This window comes from Cucurbita pepo, chromosome 9 (genome assembly GCF_057944985.1).
Source record: "Cucurbita pepo subsp. pepo isolate OVF chromosome 9, ASM5794498v1, whole genome shotgun sequence".
NCBI lineage: Eukaryota > Viridiplantae > Streptophyta > Magnoliopsida > Cucurbitales > Cucurbitaceae > Cucurbita > Cucurbita pepo.
Genome location: NC_141806.1, coordinates 6,259,456 through 6,282,310, shown reverse-complemented (window position 1 = coordinate 6,282,310; position 22,855 = coordinate 6,259,456). Strand labels below are relative to the sequence as shown.

Genomic DNA, 22,855 nt, shown 5'->3' with positions numbered 1-22,855 from the left:
TTAGCGACAGTGATATGGCTGGGGATATTGATGATAGGAAGAGTACAACTGGAGTGTTGTACTATTTGGGAGTAAATCCAATAATCTAGGTATTACAGAGGCAGAAGGTGGTGGCTTTGTCATCATGCGAGGCTGAGTATATAGCCGCAACTGCTGGAACATGTCAAGGAGTATGGTTGGGCAGGATTTTGAGTAACATCAGTCAACTGCAAGTAAAACCCAAGCTTAATGTTGACAACAAGTCAGCTATAGCATTGGCGAAAAATCCTGTTTACCATGATCGAAGTAAGCACATTGATACCAGGTTTCACTTTATTCGCCAATGTGTACAAACTGAAGCTATTGAACTGGAATATGTGAACACAGATGAACAGTTGGCAAATATTCTGACAAAGCCGTTAGCAAGACAACGGTTCCTGGAGATAAGAGAGAAGATTGGCTTGAAGAAAGTCGTTTCAACATAGTTAAACAAGTTTAGAGGAGTGATTGTTGGTTATAAACTTGTTTTTTTTTTTTTTTAATTTTGCTTTATAAGTTTTTTTTGGTTAAAAAAAAAACAAAACAAAACAAAAATAGTGGTTAGTATTTATTTTATTTCTGTTGCTTATTTCTCCATGAAAAAAGGCTAGAGATATTGGAAGTAGTGGAAGGAATGGTGGAGTGCTTGCTCATTTGTAGTAGAAATGGGTAAAATTTTTATTATATAAGGAAAATGGTGCAAGTTCTAAACACACCACAAAAAGAAGAAAATTAATTTGTGTGTCTTCGCTTCTTCTCCCATTCTGTTACTTTTTTTCTTTCATCCACTACGATAGAAGTCATCACTAAATGGGAACACCCAACTACAGTTACAGAGGTATGAAGCTTCGTAGGGTTAGCAAGCTACTATCGAAGATTTGTCCAAGGCTTCGCTAGAATAGCCTTGCCTCTTACACATTTTACAAGGAAGAGCATACCTTTTATATGCAATGACGCACGTGAGGCCAGTGCCAAGACCTAAAATAAAGACTAGTGTCAGCTCCAATGCTCATGGTTCCAGAAAGCTCAGAGCGATACGTACAACCTAGAATCGGCCGCAATAGTATTCGCAATATAGATATGGTGACACTACCTGTATGGAGAAGAGACCCAAATTTACACCGACCACAATAGCGTGAAATACTTCTTCACCCAAAAAGAATTGAACGTGAGACAACGAAGGTAGTTGGAATTAGTAAAGGACTACGATATAAATATCCAGTACCACCCTGAAAAGGCAAACGTAGTTGAAGATGCCCTAAATCATAAAACGGCACACTGGTCGGTCCTCATCACTAGAGAGTTAAAAGTACAAGCGAACTTCGAGTGAGTTTGTTGTAAAAGTGTTAGTTGCTATTTTTATGTTTTAGTAGTCCTGAACATGAGGTCACGAATATGGTCTTCTGCCGCATCGTTTTGGCATGATATTCTGATATTCTGCTTTCCATTAGGATTTTTTTTTTCTCTTTTGTTAAGCATTGTACTGGCTATAAATATAGTCATTTTTCACGTCGATGCAGGCGTCCGGGTCGAGGTTCGGTTTGGGTTGGCTCACGGTCGTGTTTACGGTTAGGCTGCTAATTGTGTTTCTGTTTACGGACTGGGCTGCTGACTGGGTTTCTGTTTACAGACTGGGCCGCGAGTGAGTTAGGCTGCGGGCTGGTTTGGTTGGGTCAAGGGAACTTGGGCCTCAAGTTTGTAGAGGCAGGCACGGGTCGCAGGTTGCGGGCTGGATTGACATTTGGCTACTGGTTCGAGGAGGGATTTGGGCTTCGGGTTCTACAAGTAGGCTTGAGACAAGTCACAGGCTAAACTATTAGGCTACAATGGGTTTAGGTCTCGGGTATTCGATTCGCGTTTGACCCGAATCTATTCGATTCGTCTTCCTTACCCAACTCAGCACGATTCTCCAGTGTCCTTTTCTCTCTCCTTGTTGCGACGGTTTCGATGCCACCTTCTTCATCTCTCTTTCATCATCTTCTTCTTCTCTCTCTCAAAAAGTTTCGTGGTTGTTGGACGTTTGTGGAGGTAGATAAGAAATTCTTCCAAAAGTTTGATTAATTCCCTCTTCGAGGACGACGATGCACATTGTGAATCCTCTTTGGGGAATATACTAAGGTCGGTGAGGTCTTTCATGGTTGATCTGTTTGGTTAAAATGCGGGGCTGAGGGTTTCGACATCACGAGTTTTCCTGCTGGAGCTTTTCTTCAGTTTTCTCCTTCTCTCGAATTTTTTTCGTCTCTTCTTTGGTTGTAGTTGTTCTAAGTGGTTTAGGTGTTGAAAAATAAACTTAAATGCAGGAAAGAGAAGAAAAAAAATTATGATTTTTTGTTTGTTATTTTGTGAAAAAGACCATTACGAAATTTGAGAGGGGAAAGGCTTATGGGAGAGAGAAGAGTGATGGCACTAAATTTGAGAGGGAAAAGGGTTATGGGAGACAGAAAAGTGAGGAAGATGCTGCTCAACTTAGCCTTAGAAAAACTATAAAAGGTGTCTTATGTATAGTGTAAAATGTGTAGAGAATAAAAGAACAAGATAGAGAAAAAAGCAGAAAGCAATTTATTGTCTGAGTTATTGTGTAATAACCTTTGGAGAACTTCTTTGTCTCCTTGTCTCTCTCCCCTTTCGATACCCCTTTTAAAGTTTAATGAGAGTTATCTAAATGAGTTAAATTCAAAGCGAGCATTTTTTTCTCAAGTTGGTATCGGAGCGGCTTTATTTTTCTACAAATTGGTATTAGAGCGATTTGAATTTCAACAAATTGGTATCAGACCAATTTCAATTTCAACATTGGGGAGGTTGTTGACGTTCATGTGGCGATGGTTGAAGGTTGAAGGAGGCGTTGTGAGGGGTCGGGAAACACAATTTCGTACAGGTCACGGAATTACAAGCGACTAAGTTTTTTTTTTTTTTTTTTTTTTTTTTATATTTCAGTTTCGTTACATTATTTACCCCTAAAAAGAACTTTCGTCCTCGAAATTTTCAAACTCTTGTACTAACTCGGGGTATTATTCTCTTATTTCATCCTCCTGCACCCACTGTGTCCCCCTTGATATGGTTGCTCTGACACAACACCAAAATGAACGTAATGTCTCTGGTTTGGTAGCACATTCACTTCTTGGGTTAAAATTCAATTGGTTTTCCTCGTAACTCAAATTTTCATTGAGTGGGAGGGGCTCGTAGTCTATTATGTGTATAGGGCCCGTCATGTATTTACTCTACATCTACACGTGAATTACCTCGTGTACTTCTGAGAGGTAGGGAGGTAGGGCTAACTTATACACTAAATACCAATTCACTCGACAATTTTGACAGGTCCAATGCATCTAGGACTTACTTGCCCTTACGTCTGAACCTCAAGAAGCCTCTCATGGGTACTACCTTTAGGAATACTTGGTCCTCTACCTCAAACTCTAAGTCTCTACGTCTTACATCGGCATAACTTTTTTTTTTGTCTACTTTGAGCGGTACACATTCTCGATCAAATTTTTTAGATAGTCGCATTGGTGACTAGGTCTAGCTCGGGTCCTACTAGCTTTCTCTCACCTACCTCATCCCAACATTGCGGAGACCTGCACCATTTCCCATAAAGGGTCTCGAACGGTGTCATTCAAATAGTGGCTTGAAAGCGCAACTTCCCTTAAAGTCTAATACGCAAGAACGTAGAATGTCCCCTAAGATTTGGTGCTTAGTTTGTCCATCTGTTTGGGGGTGGAAGGAGGTGCCAAAGTCGAGCCGAGTACCCAACACTTTTTGAAGTCGGCTCCAAAACGCTGACGTAAAACGTGGATCTCGATTCGACACTATAGACACTAGAACTCCATGAAGTCTTACTATTTCTTCACATACAGTTGTGCCTAACATTTTTTTTTTCTTTTCTTTTGATTTTGTTAACAGTATTATGGCCTCTCTTTGGTGTTGTCTTTGTATTTTGTGTATTCTAATTAATTATTTTTTCAAATGTTTACTTTATATCTGTATTTTTTTCTTCTTCTTTGATTTTGTTAACATTTAAAATTCACAATATAACATCCAAATCTTTCCTTTCTTCTTTCCATTTTTTCTTTCTTAATTTACCTGTTAAATTTTTCTTTTCCATTCTTCTCTTTTCCTTTCCTTTCTTCTCTTTTACTCTTTGTTTTGTATTTACTTCCTATCTTCCATTTTTTCTATATGTTCTGTATTTTTTTTATTTGGTTGACAAATATTTGCCTCATTTATTCTAGTTATTTTATTTTTTTATTTGGTTGACAAATATTTGCCTCATTTATTCTAGTTATTTTATACTACCTAACATCATAACCAAAAATCTAAAAATCTCCAGCTCTACTTCTCTTTTACTCTTTGTTTTGTATTTACTTCCTATCTTCCATTTTTTCTATCTGTTCTGTATTTTTTTTATTTGGTTGACAAATATTTGCCTCATTTATTCTAGTTATTTTATTTTTTTATTTGGTTGACAAATATTTGCCTCATTTATTCTAGTTATTTTATACTACCTAACATCATAACCAAAAATCTAAAAATCTCCAGCTCTACTGGTAAATCTGGTTGTTGGTATTTTTTTTTCTTTCTTCTTTTAGTTGTAGGAACCACCAGAATGCATCTTGTATTGTGGATGAGGGGTTAGTGGAGAGTAGTGCAGGAAAAATCATTATTTTAATTATTTAATTATTTACTTATTATTATTATTATTTTGGATGGTTACACATTGATCCTCTCACTAGGACTAGAGATAAATCTTTTGCCATATTTTTCATTTGAGTGTCCCATTGGCGTCCTCTTTACTTTCTTGTTTTTCCTCTTTCGACAAAAGCCCAAATTCTCTCTTCCTCTCTCTTCTTTGTTTTCTATACGCCATCCCACACCCCTCAAATTATAAGGTAGGATCCCACACCCCTCAAATTATAAGGTAGAGAAAATTATCTTTTTGTCCGGTGGATTTTTATCTAAATTTTTCTTAATTTGATAAATATTGAATTTCATTTTTTTATTCCTTGTGCACTTGAGATTCACCGTCTATGTCAATAATAAAATCCAAAATGAATGAAGCGTTATGTATCTATTTAAGGTATTAAATGTATTAAAGGAAGAGTTATGTATCTGTTGCGACTCGGGTGTTACCATTCAAATCCGTCAAGAATGAATGAAGCGTAGGCAAGCATTTCATTTTTTCTAATTTCGTTTCTTTAAATTAAGTTCTAAACTTTTAGTTGGTTCATATTGGGGAAATTTCACCCAAGATTCATACAGGAAGCTAGAGTTCATTACGATCTAAAGGCAGTATTTCATTGAATTTAAAGAAATGGTAAATTTCCTAAGTTTTAAATTCTGGACGGAATTTGCACTTTATTATTTCTTTTTGTGGCTAAAATAAACTTAAGATAAAATACCTATGTGCACCAGTATGAAGTTACAAAATTTAGAAGAAATTAGATAGGTAATAGAAACCTCATCGTATTTCTAAAATAATGAATGTTGGCAAAAAGGGAGAAGGCACGCGTTAGACAACGTTGGCAGTAGTGAGTCTGAAGCTCAGTAGGACAAGTGGCAAATGCTGAGCGGAGAGAATTGTTCAGCTACTAATTGTGACAAGCATGTAGGTTAACCCGATCCTTGAACCTGGATCCGATCAAAAGCTTGCGTGTGCAACTCGTTAACCTTCGACCCTAACAAAAAAAGCAACCTGACCCTGATCCAATGACTCAATGAGTAACCAAGATCTACAAAAAAACCTCCATGTGTGAAATTGCACGTGAAAAGCCTTTCCCAACATGTGTAAGCGCATGTGAGTCTCATTTTGTTTGTTCGACCTCCGTTTGTCAGTTTTTTGTCTTGACTTCAATATTAACATAATTATGCTTGAATTAGGATCTATGAGAGAAATTTCATAAATTCTTGAGCTCCAAACACGTGGAATAGCTGGCTCAAGAAGGTAAACGTCATTCAAGTAAGTAACCACATAGACTTTAGGCAAGTAATACTTGTAGAGATCGCTAGGACATGATAGCATGCAAACATTCCATAACTTAGGTGGTAAAAAATACATGTTAATGACCTCAGAAAAGTTTTTTTTTTTTTTTTTTTATTTTTTATTTATGAGTATGTATTGTATGTATGTCTTTTATGTATTATATGCATGATTAAAATACAAATTGAACAATATGGATGAGTATGTTATGCATGATGGAAGAAATTACCAAAATGCCCCTATGATAAAATTTCGTATGAATGTCGTTTTCTATACTTTCCATTGCGTAGGAAATTAGAATTGGTAAGAGCGACATGTGCTTCGCAAGCACTAGAGAATCTTGATAAGACTAGGACGTGATAGAGTGTGCAGAATCTTGATAAGGTCCATAGATTTCAAGTAGACTAAATATGATAAGAATCAAGAATGTGTCTCCTTAGCCACTTAAACATATCAAAGTTGGGTGGAAAACTTTATTATTTTTAATTTCATAATGTTTGGAATTGTCAAATGGTCAAATTGACTTCGTCTTTCGTGGAGATTTAAGGGGATCAGGATTAAATCATGGCCACAAACGTCATTTATGGGGAGTATAAATACCAAGAAATTGTTATGTAAAAATCAAATTCGTGGATGAATGAAATTGAGATCTCAAGTTTAGACGTTTCCTTAGAAATCGAAACATCATATTTGTCATTTCTAAGTTTCAAGCAATTCTTGTGGTAGAATTGTATCCGAGCCATTCAATCAAGCCTTGATTAAGTTTGATTGCGGAGTGACTCGATTTAGAACAAGGATTCCAAATCTTACTTCTAGATCTTCGATCGTAAGAGGTCATCTAATTCTTGTCTTATCTCTTGTTTGATTCGAATTTTGTATAAGGAGGTGTTAATTACTTTGATTCAAGTGTTCTTGCTTCAACAAAAGCATGATTCGTTGGATTGAGGATTAGGGTTGCCTTATCAAAATACCGTAGGATAGTGATCGGTGATAAAAAATCTAGACCTGTGTTTACCCAAAGATGTGATTAGAGGCCCCTAATAAAATAGCAGATTTCCACGACTCGAAAGAATGACCAAGGTAACTATCTAGGCTATGAGATGCGTGAATGCTACGCTTTCTTTAGACCCTCCAATCCCTTTCCACTACAATATTAGTACTATTGAGCTAAAAACATGCTAGTTAGGGTCATTTGAGCTTCTCTTCGGCTGAAGGGCCAGTGGTCTCTTGAATATGGCCACTATGTTGTTAACCTGTTCCTTAAAAAGGGAGTGTGGGATAACATGAGATAGCCTAACTGCTGGCTAATGCAAAAGTATCACATTCCCCAAATATAGGTGACTCTCTAGCCCTGAGGAAGAAACCAACCAACCTCTTTTCCAAGATGTTCATACTAGAAATCACCGTATTGTCTTATTAGAATTTTATGAGGACGTGCCTCAACCTAGGTATTCGATCCCTCACTGCATAAGCAAAGCAAGTTTCCATGGTAAAAAAAATAGAAAGATGGTACAATTAAGCAAGAAAAGGTAGCATCTAGGCCGTTACTTCAACTTCCTTTTACACTTTGGTACAAATACCGTCGAGCCAGGCCTAGGCAGCCTAGGATTGTGTGAACGATAGTTCATTTTGATTATCTTGCATAGTAGATCCCTCAAAAGAGGAGACGTAGGATGATGAGGGTAATCTTAATAGTTGACAAGCATAGGGGATCACTTCCCTAACCTTGGGTGACTAGATTGTCCTGTGGGTAGGGTTCACCAACGAACCTCCCATGGATGATAAGAGCAGCCTAACACTTACCATGCTATCCCAATTAAAATCTGGGTATGTATCTTTGGTGCAATGCATATCTTTGTGCATATCATACATTACATAACCATTTCTTATCATTACATAAGGTGAATGTACTCTATGCTACCATACTTTCATAATATGTCACATTCACAATAGCATAATAAGTAAACATGAAATTACAAAACGTAACATTTGTCATCATAACAACACGTCATAACATAATATGCAAATATAGAAATCACAAGGGACGACACAAGCAAGGGCCACAGGGCATCTGCCACTCGTGCTTCAAACAATTCATCGAACAAAAATAGTAGTGAAGAAACTTACCAAGGTAGCTAAGTTGAAGTCCCTAAATGGTACTTGGAGCTAGTTCAATTTTTCCCTTTAAAATCCAAGTAAACCTATGCGAGTTCACGACACTTAATTAGCACAAATCGAGCAAAATTAAATACGGATGGAAATCCAGAATATTGTTAACAAAATAGAAAAGAAAAATAAAAGAAAAATACAAGAAGAAAAAAAAAAGAAAAAGGAGATATTGTAAAGCCAAACGGTTAAAGGAAAAGAATAGAATAGAATAGAAAAGAAAAAAAAAAAAAAGAAAGAAATTCGGTAAGAAAATTTAAGGGAAGATGTGGGAGCAAGAATTGATTAAAAGAAAAAGGGGAAATTTAAAGAATTAAAATAAATACGGTTAATTTAAGAAATACATAGATGAAATTTAATATTGTAAATGGTGAACATAATTGAAATTATTAAAGAGTGAAGTAGATGAAAAAGAGGAAATTTAATAGAGAAAAAATTAAGGATTTGGTGAACATTAAAAGATAAAACCGAAGAAATATCATGTCAATAAACTCCATCAAATTCTCTCTAGTAACAATATCTTCTGTAAAACAGTAAGAATAGAAAATAACATATTTAATGAAAATGGAATTATATATATATATAACCCTCCAAGACTCCGCTCATAGAGTCTCTAATGCTCACATGAAGTCTAACACATAGACCATTGTAAAATTTAGAGAATTGAAATTGAAATTGATGTCATGGTTCATATAAGTTGACTTGAATATAAAGGACAAAATTGAACTTTCTCAATGATAAATTGGTGACACTAGCCTAAGCTAATCAGGTAAGTGGCATTACTATCGGCATGGTTATATTTGATGTTGACACGTGCCCTGTGGTTTTGCACGTGTCATATATATTGATATGTGTGAATTGTTTATTGATCGATATGCTTATGATATGGTATTCATATGTTATAATATGTGAATTGTATGTTAATACTTATGGTACGATGTGTTCAATGATATGTTTGAGATAGGATGCGGAAAGGATGCATTGAACGTAATGTAATGATAGGAGTAAGATATGTTGATGAAACGTTAAGGTTAGGTTACGTATAGAAGTGCTGTGGATATGAGGGATTGATAAAAACGATATGGTCACAAAATCGATAGATAAAAGAATATGGTTAGGTTATGGGTAGAAAGGGATAGGATTATGATAGATCGATAGAACAATAGCGATAGGATACGTTCCTGTAACGATATGACTAAGGTACGTTCATGAAACGATATCACTGTGTTAGGTATAAGAATGTTAAGGCTGTGATAAATTAGGGAAAATATGACCATGAAGTGTTTATGATACGATATGATTATGATACGACACCTAAATTATAGATATATATATATATATATACACACACATTGTGACATGATATGAAAATGATATGAAATATGTTATGGTACGAGACAAGTGATAAGTGACACGTTTATGATATGATATATTGTGATGGTATATGTAACGACCCGGGAAAGAAAGAAAATATAATATAATAATTATAAATAAACAAAAAAAAAAAGGAAAACGAGAAGAAAAAAAAATAACAAAAACAAAAACTCAGTCGCCGAAAAACCGGCGAGTTTTCCGGCGACCGTCGAGTTTCGCGGAACCCACGCGAAACGACGGTCACAGCACGCCCAGCCCTCAGCCCACGACACCCAGCACAATCAGGATACCTGCAAAGAGAGAAAGGACAGAAACTACGAGAGAGAGAGAGATTTCGGAAAAAAAAAATCGGCGAGTGTCCAGTTTCTCCGACAAACCCTCAAACCACCCTCAAACCGACACCAAACGACTTGTTACCACCACAAGAAGGGTCCCTAACGAAAGCACGATAACTCAAGGTGCGTTTTGTGCTTCTTCGTAAACGCCGTCGTCGGTAACCGAGGTCGGAAAATTGGATTTTTCCTAATCCTTCATAGATCTGTGGTTTTAGGAACCTTTAGGCCGCAAGACTTTCAGAAAGAAAGAAGGACGACAAATAAAGAGGAAGAGGAAGAGAGAGGACCGAAATCGACAACAGAAATGCCGCAGAAAGGAGAGAGAGAAAGCTCGCCAGAAAATCAGCTGAAGTCGGGTAAGGAAGACGAGACCCACGGATCCGGGTCAACCTGAACCCAGAACCCGAGAGGGTCAGCCCATTCTTTCCTCGGCCTCTGCCTTCGGCCTAGCCCAACTACAGCGGCCCAAACCTCAGACCAGCCCAGAAGTTACGGTTCAATTGAACCAATTCGAGACCAGACCCACGGTCCAATCAAGCCGGCCTGCAACCCAAAAAAAAAAACTTTCGGCCCAGCCCAATAAGCCGAGGCCCAACTGTAGTCTTGGCCCAGTAGCCTCCGCAGCCCGCGACCCAGACCACGAACCGAACCGGACTGCGACCGGCGCTTCGACCCAACGCTACCGCGTGACATGGCTCGCTCTGCTGCTGCCACGTGTCACATAGCGGCGCAGGCGGTCCCTCAGCTCGGCTCGGCGCAAACGGCTCGGGCTCCCTCCAGCGACGTTCCGGTAGCTCCTCCGGCGGCTTCCAGCGGCTGTTCGGCTCGGCTCACCTTTTTTCAGCCCGGTTTCCACTGTTTCGACCCTCCCGGATCTGTTTTCGGCCCCGATTAAGGTATTCGAGGCCGTTTTAGAACCGTATTTCACATTTATTAAATTATAGATAAATTAATTGTGAAATACTAACGGAAAGTGGTAAACGGTGTGATAGGAAACAAACCCCGGCGACGTAGGAAGCAGCTCTCACGGAACAGGAGCTTACGTTTAGCTATTTAGGGAGTACTTCGGCCAAGGCCAACCAAGTAAGTGGCCTTACTATAGGATAGGCTAAATAAATTGTATGAGTTATGATGATGTGTGGATTACCGAAAAACTTGCGAGTTTTCTAGCGACTGAGTTTTTTTTTTTTCGTTTTTTTTTATCCCGGGTCGTTACATTATCTACCCCTAAAAAGAACTTTCTTCCTCGAAAGTCTCAAACTCTTGTACCAACTTGGGGTATTTTTCTCTTATTTAGTCCTCACGTTCCTACGTGGCTTCCTTACTGTGGTGATTCCGCCACAGTACCTTAACGAACGCAATGCTCCTGTTGCGTAAGGTTTTTACTTCTCTAGCTAGATTCTTACTGGTTTTTTCTCGTAGCTTAGATCTTCATTGAGTTGGAGTGGTTCTTAGTCTATTACGTGGATAGGGTCTGTAATGTACTTCCTCAGCATCGACACGTGAAATACATTATGTACTCCTGAGAAGGCTAGAGGTAGGGCTAACTTATACGCTACTGGACCAACTCGCTCTTGGATCTCGAATGGTCCAATGAATTTAGGACTTAACTTGCCCTTATGTCCGAATCTTAACACACCTTTCATAGTTGCCACCTTGAGGAATACTGGGTCCCCTATCTCAAACTCCAGGGTTTTACGCCTTACATCGGCGTAGCTTTTCTGTCTACTTTGAGCGGTACGCATCCTCGCTTGAATTTTCTGGACAGCCTCATTGGTGAATCGAACCAGCTCGGGTCCTACTAATTCTCTCTCTCCTACTTTGTCCGAACATAGTGAGGACCTACACCGTTTCCCGTACAGGGCCTCAAATGGTGCCATTCCAATAGTTGCTTGGAAACTGTTGTTATACGAGAATTCCATCAGGTGGAGTTTGGAATCCCAACTTCACTTAAAATCTAGTACACAAACGCGTAGCATGTCCTCTATAATTTGGTTTAAACGTTCCGTTTGTCCATCTGTTTGGGGGTGAATGGCGGTACTAAAGTCGAGGCGGGTACCCAGCGCTTTTTGAAGTCCGAGCTAGAACGCTGACGTAAAGCGTGGGTCCCGATCTGACACTATAGATACTTGGACTCCATGTAGTCTTACTATTTCTTTCACATACAACTATGCCCAATTGTCAACTGTATATGTAGCTTTCCCAGGTAGGAAGTGTGCCGACTTGGTCAACCTATCGACAACTACCCGATCATTGTATAGCCTTTAAGCGTTTTGGGTAATCCTACTATGAAGTCCATTGCTATGTTTTCCCACTTCCACTCTAGTATGCTTAGGGGCTGCAACAACCCCGCCGCATTTTATTTAGGAGTTTTCACTTGTTGAAAAACTAAACACTCGCTTACAAACTCGGTCACGTCCCTCTTCATGCTCTTCCACCAGAAGTGTTGTTTTAAATCTTGGTACAACTTAGTACCTCCTGGGTGCATGGCAAATGGCGAGTTGTGAGCTTCGTTAGTATTTCTTTCCTAAGCTCCTCTATTGTCAAGACATATAGGCGTCCCTGATACAATAGCCCTTCATCTGTGGTATTTCTTTCAACTCTGCTAGCACCCTGTGAAAGGGTGCTTTAGAAATAGGCCCAGTTTCCGGCTCGAGTTCGATGATGAAGTCGACCGCTCGGGAAGGGGGTATTCCAGGTAGGTCATCGGGATACACATTTGGGAACTCGTTTAGATGCTGCCTTGGCTCTGGTGAGAATATGTCTAACCCCAAGAAGTAGAAGGTGAAACCTAGAGCAAGGGACAAAGACAATGTTGAAGCCGGAAGAGTCGCCACATTGGGCTAAGGAGCCAATTTTGGCGAAAAGGGCAGCCGGAAGAGTTGCCACATTGGGCGAAGGAGCCAATTTTGGCAAGAAGGGTAGCGGCAACTTTGGTTGGCGAAGAGGCTAGTGCGGCACCGAGATTTAGAAGGTAAATCTCTACAAAAGGTTGATGGGCTTGTCAAGATTTCGTATATTTCTGAAGAGAACACTGATGAGGATCCTGAGATTAGGGTTTCTTTGAAGGATGAACGGAAGAATGGGAAGAAAGTGAAAGAGACTATGTTGGTTGAGGGAAAGTTGATTGTGTTGGAAAAGGTGAGGTTGTATGTACAAAGTATGACGAAGGGTGATTTGGAGGACAAAAGGGTGGAGTCGTAGAGTAATCAATCAGCTCTACATGTGGCAGCCATGAAGACTGCCCCTGCGGCGTCAAAGCCAACAGTGGTGGTGGAGAAGAACAGTAGAAAATTTCCAAAGCCATTGAAAAGAAATGATCTGGGTTGCTAAACCAAAATGGCTCTAATACCATGAGAATGTTTGATTAATCCACCACACCTGGTGTGAAAGTTATCTTATTTATAATCAAATAAAATACAAGGATATGGAAACAGTAATAAATGGAAATAACAATAAATTGAAAGATTAATAAGACAAATATCTAATATTTGCCTTATAATAAAATATCAAATATAATATATATGGTAAACTATAATTGATTACTAAATATCCTTAACACTGACAATGCACAAGCAACCCAAGTTTGCTTAGTCCGTTAACCACATGAATGTAATATCTAGAAGGTCCTAGTGGTGATAACGCGACCTTGGAACCTGAGCCCCAACTAAAGCCACCGTGAAAAGAAAGAAAACGACAATATTCTTTATCATTTCCTAATCAACCTTTAGCTTAACTACCAATTTGTGTTGGACATGTGAATAAATATACATACTTATAGTACATGCAAGAAACTATGTAAATGCATGCTATGGTTGTAAAAAACTTAATCATTTAACTAATTTCCGTTATGCAACACAATTTAAGGTTAATTTTGGGATAATTTGAGAGATTTATTAGATTTTAAATAACAAAATTCCTTGAATAGATAATAGTTATTAGCCCAAGAATAATAAATATTTCATTGATTTTTAAAACACTCTCATAAAATGGACAACAATATATGAATACTTTCCGGTAGAAAATATAAAATAGAGAAAGCAATTCATAGATTACATATGGCATGGCACCTAAGTCCAACAAGGTATTAAATTCCCGATTTATTTTTTTAAGTTGAACTTTCAAACTTTTTACGAGGACCTTAGAAATTTTAGGGTTTTGTAGAACAGATAAGTTGAAAAAATTCTAGAACTATAGTTTCAAACAGGAATTGCGCAAGACTTCTTTCGCAAGAATTACCCAATGCTTGTTGGGAGAACCATTATGGGGTTTTGATTTCATCATGTCACATCCTGAATCTCTAGGATGTTGGGTTTTATGTCCTAAAACTCATAGTTTGTAAACAAAAACCTATTCTATTTTCAATAAAGTTATTGTTGTTTATTAAGTAAAGATTGTTATCGAATAAAGTGAACTTTAGGATCACTAATCTAAATCCAATAAACTAAGAACACTTTGGCTATAGTATGATTACTTAATCTATATGTAGAGACATAAGAGTGGATCAAGTTCAAGTATATAGTCAAAATGATCTATAGTATAACGATAACGCTGAGTACCTTATTCTGGCAACAGTATGGATGCGGCCCACTTTTGTATATGATATAAACAATGTGATCACTAAATTGTACATGTGGAGACATGTGAGTGGGGGCGTCCTATGTAATGAGTATTGCATAAGATCGGACCATGAAGAAAACCACTCTCACTTTATAATGTCGTTTACTGTTGAGACTGATATTTTCATTCGATGACCTAGGTAACTCGATCTTAATCCTGAGCTAACTATGAACTCCTGTTTATTCGGAATTATCCTTAGATTTTCATGGGTGAGAGTGGCCTGAGTTCGCGGACTCAATAAGCCTCCCATTTCAGGGGTAAGACTGGGCGAATAGCTGGGGACATAGGGTGTAAGAAGGAATTCACTCCTACCCACTTATAGGGATAGAAGAGAGTTCCCTTAAGCACTAACTCCAAGTCTTGAACAAGGGGCCCCACCCTCTCATTGGCTTGAGAGGGATTCGGTTTACTGGTTGGACCACAAACCAATTGTTCATTAGAGGATCAGTGAGACATAAGGCACAAGAAGTAACTTCAGGGGTAAAACGGTAAATTGACCCAGCTCTAGTTACGAACAACCTGTGAAGGATCGAGTTACCAATCATGGTTATATCAAATGGACAGAAATATATCTATAGTGAGGGGAGTGCAACTACTAGGCTATAGTGGAGTGTCCTAGTAGTTAACAAATGTTGGTTAACAAGGTTAATAAGTTTAACCGGTTAATCTTGGATCGTTGGAGCCCATGATCTATAGGTCCATTAGGTTCCTCTGCTAGCTCATATCGGACTAAACCATAGAATAGTGTGACAAGTGAGTTCGAAATGTTCGAATTCGAATTAGGGAATATGCGCTACATATGTACGATATGTTTAACCACATTTTTTTTTTATTTACAAATTAAACAAAAAGAGAGAATCTGGGATATTTAAATAAGATTTAAATATTTTATTCAAATATGCGTCGAAATTGATTGAGATTGGCATTTGAATTAATATTAAATATTAATTAAATAGTTTAATTAATCATTTAATATTACCTTAATTTGAAATTAATTGTTGAATTAAAATGAAGAAAGTCAAAGTGTTGACTTCATTTAATGGAAAAATCCATGTTAGTGGAATTTTTAGGTGTCAAAATTTGGTTTAACCAAACTTGCATGCTTGCCAAATAAACCCCACATATTTGAGTGAAATTTGAGTGTCAAAATTTGGTTAACTCAAACTTGCATGCTTGCCACATAATCCCAAACATTTGAGTTGAATTTTGAGTGTCAAAATTTGGTGATCTCAAATTTGCATGTACATACATAAAATATGTTATGGAGGGAAGGAGAAAGGGAATGAAATAAATGTTATCTTATGAATAAAAATAATGGGACCTCGTGCATATATGTATGTCATGTGTATCGGGACACTTCCCCGTTATGTTATGCTAGTACAGATGCATACCTTCGATATTTATGTTTGACATGATATCATGAAGATCTTTTCTTTTCTGAGGGTCCAGTGACATGTATTGTGTTGTGCCTGACAAAGTCCGGCCTAAGGGGCACGTATACCAATCCGTCTGATGGGTCCATGTATGCGTACGTGGGCCGTGTGTAGAAAAGTACCATGCATCCAACTTTGCCATGAATTGAAAAAAGACACTAGTGGTGGTTCGAAACCGGTTCATGAGAAAAAAGAAATTTGAACTACAAAAGGTTAGCACTTAAAGACCTTTAGTTTTAATATTTACGAACATGCTAGTTATTTACTATAATTGATGTTCTAAGAGTGCTTAAGATCCAAATTGCTTCGGCATGTGTTATATTAACTCCATCAATTGGTACCAGAGCAAGTTTTAGGCAATTTATTTACATTAATTTGAGCAGGGTGGGTACCATTTCATGAATGAAATTTTGTGGTTGCTAAACTGGATGTTTTTTGTTTTGGCATTTTTTTTACGCTTCCATTTGATACAATTATTGCAATTGGCCTAATGTGTATGGGCTTTAATGAGTGAAGAAAGGTCTGTAATTTTTATAGAGTCATTAAAGTCCATTTTAGGTTGTAATTGATTGAAAATGGAAGAGAAAGCAAACTAAACTGAAGAAGAAGATGGAAGAGGCGGTTCGGGATTTTTTTCTGCCGTTGAGGTACGGTTCAACGTTTTTAGGGGTTGGTTCGCCCAGTTCGTGATCCTTGGGAGCGGTTCAATTTATTTTTAATTACTAATGTAATAATTTAGTTAATTGCTTGCTTTAAAATGCAAAAACCAATCCACTTTAGTGTGTTTAATTAATTATGCATTATGAATGTATGTTTTAATTAAATAGAAAATGTATATGCATAAAGTATGTCATATAGGTTTAAAATCCCAACATAGGCTAAGCATGTTTCATGCATTCCAAGTATGTTATAAGTGTTATAATGTATAGTATGCATGTTGAGGGTTCCATGAGTGATAGATATAAATTGTTATATTATTGCATGGAATGGATGATTATATAATTGTTATATAAAGCATGTTAGATGCATGTTATAGGTTATTTTCAACGTCATAAAACGAGATAGACGTTAAAATTTATAATAAAGATAAGTGCATGCTCACTTATAATTAAGAACCAAGCACGATCAATTTTAATAGTTAAAATAGGTCGATGTCTTATAAAATTGCGGTTACAAGAAAGTTCACCTGGCAGATCTTGTCTAAGGCTGGAGGTATTTAAGTTGACGGTTTACGGAACACCTACTACCTGGAGATCGGACCAGTACTTGAGCTTAGTTAGCCCAGTTTTATGAGCATGCTTGAGTGATATAAGTTTTAGAAAAATCACCTAGACTTATATTATATTTAATTAGCCAGAATATACCTAAGTAATGAGTATACCCAATCGTCAAAAATACTTAGTGTGAGGAAAAAGGTATATGAGATACATCATTTTCCTTTCACGCTCTAAAAAAATTCACACTGTTAGATTCATGCTCGGCCTCGTGTCGCCCTGGGAGAGTCCTCCATTCGGAAGGTATTTGCATGAGTCAATAACAAGGTGAATAGAGAAAGTATTTATAGTAAGTGGGAGAAGGAAGTATATCAACACGTCCTATGGTCTCCACCACTAGGTTGCACCGTGAGATTCCCATGTTCCGCCTGCATGTTGCCCTAGAGCAACTACCCATTCGGAGAGTCGTAACATGGGAGTTGAAACAACGCAAACTCCAGAAATGGATAGGATTTCTTAGGTCCATTCCCAACTTTGGCTTTTTTATTCGATAGCATTGTTGGGACCGATCTCTAAGGTCTGAAGTGGATGGGTCATATTTACGAAGAATTACTAAGAGTTAGTATATTCTTTACCAAAATAGCGATAACTAAAACACTATAGGAACAAGAGTTATTCTGGGATTAGTGTTTAAGTCAAGAATGTCTTGGTTTAGTGAAGGAGTGATTGACTGCCCCTCGGTAGCAGTTGCTCTAACTCACTAAAGTATCGTTGCAAATTAATAATTTTTTGGTACATTATTACATTTGCTAAACCTGATTGGATTAAACAGGATTAAATCAAATCACTAACAGAATTTTTTTTATATCACAGCATGACAAACTCAATAGTACAATTACTCGCTTCTGAGAAATTAAACGGCGACAATTACGCAACTTGAAAATCAAACCTAAACACAATACTTGTAATTGATGATTTAAGGTTTGTTTTAACTGAGGAATGTCCTCCAAACCCCAGCTCAAATGCAAACAGAACAGTTCGGGATGCATATGACAGACGGACAAAGCAAATGACAAAGACCGAGTGTACATTTTAGCCAGCCTATCTGATGTTTTGGCTAAGAAACAAGATGTCATGGGTATTGCTAAAGAGATTAGGGAATCTCTGAAATTGATGTTTGGACAACCGTCCTTCTCCCATAGACATGACGCCATAAAATACATTTACAACTGCCATATGAAAGAAGGGACCTAAGTTAGAGAACATGTCCTTGACATCATGGTCCATTTCAATGTGGCAGAAGAAAATGGAGATGTCATTGATGAGAAGAGTCAAGTCAGTTTTATCATGGAGTTTCCGAAGAGCTTCTTCCAGTTCCGCACAAATGTGATGAAGAACAAGATAGAATATAACTTGACTGCTCTTCTCAATGAGCTACAGACTTATCAGTCCCTCTTAACGAACAAGGGACAAAGAGGAGAAGCAAATGTTGCTATCTCTAAGAAATTACTACGAGGATCGTCCTCCAAAAATAAGTCCGGACCTTCAACTTCTAAAAGTGTTTTGATAAAGAAGGGTAAGGGGAAAAATAAGATTCCTACTAACCGCAAACACAAGGTTAAAAAAGCAGATAAAGGAAAATGTTTCCATTGCAATGAAAACGGGCACTATAAGAGAAATTGCCTAAAATCCCTTTCGGAGAAAAAAGCCAAAAAGACACAACAAGGTAAATATGATTTACTTGTAGAAATATGTTTAGTAGAGTATGATAACTCAACTTGGATACTAGATTCAGGGGCCACTAATTATATTTGTTCTTTTTTTCCAGGAAACTAGCTCCTAGAGAATGCTTGCGGACGGCGAGATAACACTCAGGGTTGGAACAGGAGAGGTTGTCTCAGCAAGATCAATAGGAAATTTAAAATTATTTTTTGAAGATAGATTCATTATATTAGATAATGTACTTTTTGTTCCTGGAATGAAAAGAAATCTAATATCTATCTCTTGTTTATTAGAACAATTGTATAAAGTATCTTTTGAAATTAATGAAGTGTTCATTTGCAAAAGAGGTATTCATATTTGTTCTGCAAAACTAGAAAACAACTTATATATGTTAAAACCGAGCGAAACATAAGCTATTTTAAATATCGAGATGTTTAAAACAGCTGAAACACAAAATAAATGACAAAATATTTCTCCTAATACCTATCTTTGGCACTTAAGACTAGGCACATTAATCTCAATAGGATTGAGAGATTGGTTAAAAGAGGACTTCTAAATGAGTTAGAAGGCAACTCTTTACCTCCATGTGAGTCTTGTCTTGAGGGTAAAATGACTAAACGATTGTTTTCCGAAAAAGGTTATAGAGCCAAAGAAACCTTAGAAGTCGTGCATACAGATCTCTGTGGTCCAATGAATGTCAAAGCACGAGGAAGGTATGAATATTTCATCAGTTTTATTGATGATTATTCAAGGTATGGCTATCTTTACCTAAAGCATCACAAGTTCGAAGCTCTTGAAAAATTCAAAGAGTATAAGACTGAGGTTGAGAATCTATTAGGTAAAACTATTAAAACACTTCGATCAGATTGAGGTGGAGAGTATATGGACTTATGATTTCAGGACTATATGATAGAACATGGAATAACGTCTCATCTCTCAGCCCCTGGTATGCCTCAACAGAATGGTGTATCAGAAAGGAGAAATAGAACTCTGTTAGACATGGTTCGGTCTATGATGAGTTTCGCTCAATTACCTGATTCGTTTTGGGAATATGTAGTGGTGACTACTACATACATTTTGAACATGGTTCCTTCTAAGAGTGTTTCAGAAACACCTTATGAGTTATGGAAAGGGCGTAAAGGTAGATTACGTCACTTCAGGATTTGGGGATGCCCAGCACATGTGTTGTTGCACAATCCCAAGAAATTAGAACGTCGTTCAAAATTATGTATATTCGTAGGATACCCTAGAGAGACGAAAGGTGGTTTGTTTTATGACAGTCAAGAAAATAGAGTGTTTGTATAAAAAAACGCTACATTCTTAGAGGAAGAACACGTAAGAAATCATCAACCTTGCAGCAAACTAGTATTAAGTGAGATTTCTAAAGAAGTTACTGATAAAACAACAAGAGTTGTTGATCAGGCTAGTCCTTCAACAAGAGTTGTTGATGGAGCTGGCACTTCTAGTCAATCACATCCTTCTCAAGAGTTGAGAATATCTCGACGTAGTGGGAGGGTTATAACTCAACCCGATCGTTACTTGGGTTTGGCAGAAACTCATGTCATCATACCTGATGATGGCGTTGAGGATTCATTGACCTATAAAAGGGCAATGAATAGGTCAATGGATGAATAAGATAGAGATCAGTGGATCAAAGCCATGAATCTTGAAATGGAGTCAATGTACTTCAATTCAGTCTGGGAACTTTTTTGATCAACCAGATGGGGTAAAACCTATTGGTTGCAAATAGATCTATAAGAGGAAACGAGACCAAACCGATAAGGTACAGACCTTTAAAGCTCGACTTGTAGCAAAGGGTTATACCCAAAGAGAGGGGGTGGACTATGAAGAAACCTTCTCTCCTGTTGCTTTGCTTAAATCGATTAGAATACTCTTGTCCATTGCGACATTTTATGATTATGAAATTTGGCAAATGAATGTTAAGATAGTCGTTCTAAATGGCAATCTTGAAGAGAGTATCTATATGGCTCAAACAGAGGGGTTCATTGAATTGGATCACGAGCAAAGGGTTTGCAAGCTTAAAAGATCCATTTATGGGTTGAAGCAAGCATCTCGATCCTGGAATATAATGTTTGATACTGCGATCAAATCTTATGGCTTTAAACATAATGTTGATGAACCTTGTGTTTATAAAAGGATAGTCAACTCTACAGTAGCTTTCCTGGTGTTGTACGTTGACGATATCCTACTCATTAGGAATGATGTAGGATTTCTGACTGACATTAAGCATTGGCTAGTGACACAATTCCAAATGAAAGATTTGGGAGAGGCTCAGTTTGTTCTTTGAATCCAAATTGTTTGGAATCGCAAGAACAAAACACTAGCATTTTCTCAGGCATCATACATCGACAAAATGTTGATTCGATATAAGATGCAGGACTCCAAGAAAGAATTATTACCTTTCGAGTACGGAGTTCATTTGTCGAAGGAACAAAGTTCTAAGACACCTCAAGGAGTTGAGGATATGAGACACATTCCCTATGCATCAGCAGTCGGTAGTCTGATGTATGTCATGCTATGTTCCCGACCTGACATATGCTAAGCTGTGGGAATTGTTAGCAGATATCAGTCCAATCTGGAACGTGATCATTGGACTATCGTTAAGAATATTATTAAGTATCTTAGGGGAATGAGAGACTATATGCCAATGTACGGTGCTAAGGATCTGATCCTTACAGGGTACACTGACTCAGATTTTTAGACCGATGTAGATTCGAGGAAATCGACATCAGGATCTTTCTTCACTCTGAACGGAGGAGCAATAATATGGAGAAGCATAAAGCAAGGTAGCATTGCTGATTCCACCATGGAGGCTGAGTATGTTGATACTTGTGAAGCAGCAAACGAATCTGTATGGCTTAGGAAGTTCTTAATTTATTTGGAAGTCGTTCCAAATATGCATCTTCCGGTCACTTTTTATTGTGATAACAGTGGAGCAGTTGCAAATTCAAAAGAACCAAGAAGCCATAAGCGAGGAAAACATATTGAGCGCAAATATCATCTCATAAGGGAGATTGTCAACGAGGAGATGTGATCGTCACACAGATAGCTTCAAAGCACAACATTGCTGATCCATTTACAAAGCCCCTCACGGCTAAAGTGTTTGAAGGGCACCTAGTGAGTCTAGGATTACGAGTTATGTAATCTAGGGCAAGTGGGAGAAAAGGCATGAGTATGTGATGCCCTCATTAATCTTTTAACCAACATTCATTAACTACGAGGACACTCCACTATAGACTAGTAGTTGTACTCCCCTCACTATAGATATATTTCAGTCCATTTGATATAACCATGATTAGTAAGTCGATTCTTCACAGGTTGTTTGTAACTAGAGCTGGGTCAATTTACCGTTTTTACCCCTAAAGTTACTTCTTGTTCCTTAAGTCCTACAGATCCTCCGATGAACAATTGGTTTGTGGTCCAACCACCAAACCGAATCCCTCTTAGGCCAATGAGAGGTGGGGCCCCTTGTTCATGTAACGATCCTAAATTTTCACATATCTAGAATCGCCAGTAACGTCTCATGCTCATCTATAATGCGAAAATATAACTCTTACATGAACATCATTTATAATGTAAACTTTGAAAAACGTTTAAAATAACTCCTTCTCTGGAAAACACAGCCATGGTCTTACGTGTTTAAATACAAAATACTAAAATTTAAAGATAATAAAAACAAATACAAAATAATTTAAAACAATGGAATGCAAAACAGCCTATTCTAACTTAAAACTAAGAATTTAAATATGAGTTTACCCTATGCACGTGCCACCGTCTCTGCTCGCGATGCCGCCGTCCTCCGTACAAGTGCGCCTTGCCCTTTACCTGAAAAATGATGTGGCACACGGCCTGAGTATTTCATAGAATACTCAGTAAGTGGCCCCACTTTAGGGGCCATGCAAATGCAAACACATGCAATCATAATTTAGGGACCTATCTCTAATCATCTTAGGGGTGGCCTCCAATCTCGGACAAATTGGT

At 37.7% G+C, this 22,855-nt stretch overlaps 1 pseudogene; it reads left to right on the top strand.

Annotated features, from left to right (window-relative positions):
- Nucleotides 1-21,287: 21,287 nt before the first annotated feature.
- On the top strand, nt 21,288-22,018 carry LOC147791190 (secreted RxLR effector protein 161 pseudogene; annotated as a pseudogene).
- The last annotated feature ends 837 nt before the right edge of the window (nt 22,019-22,855 follow it).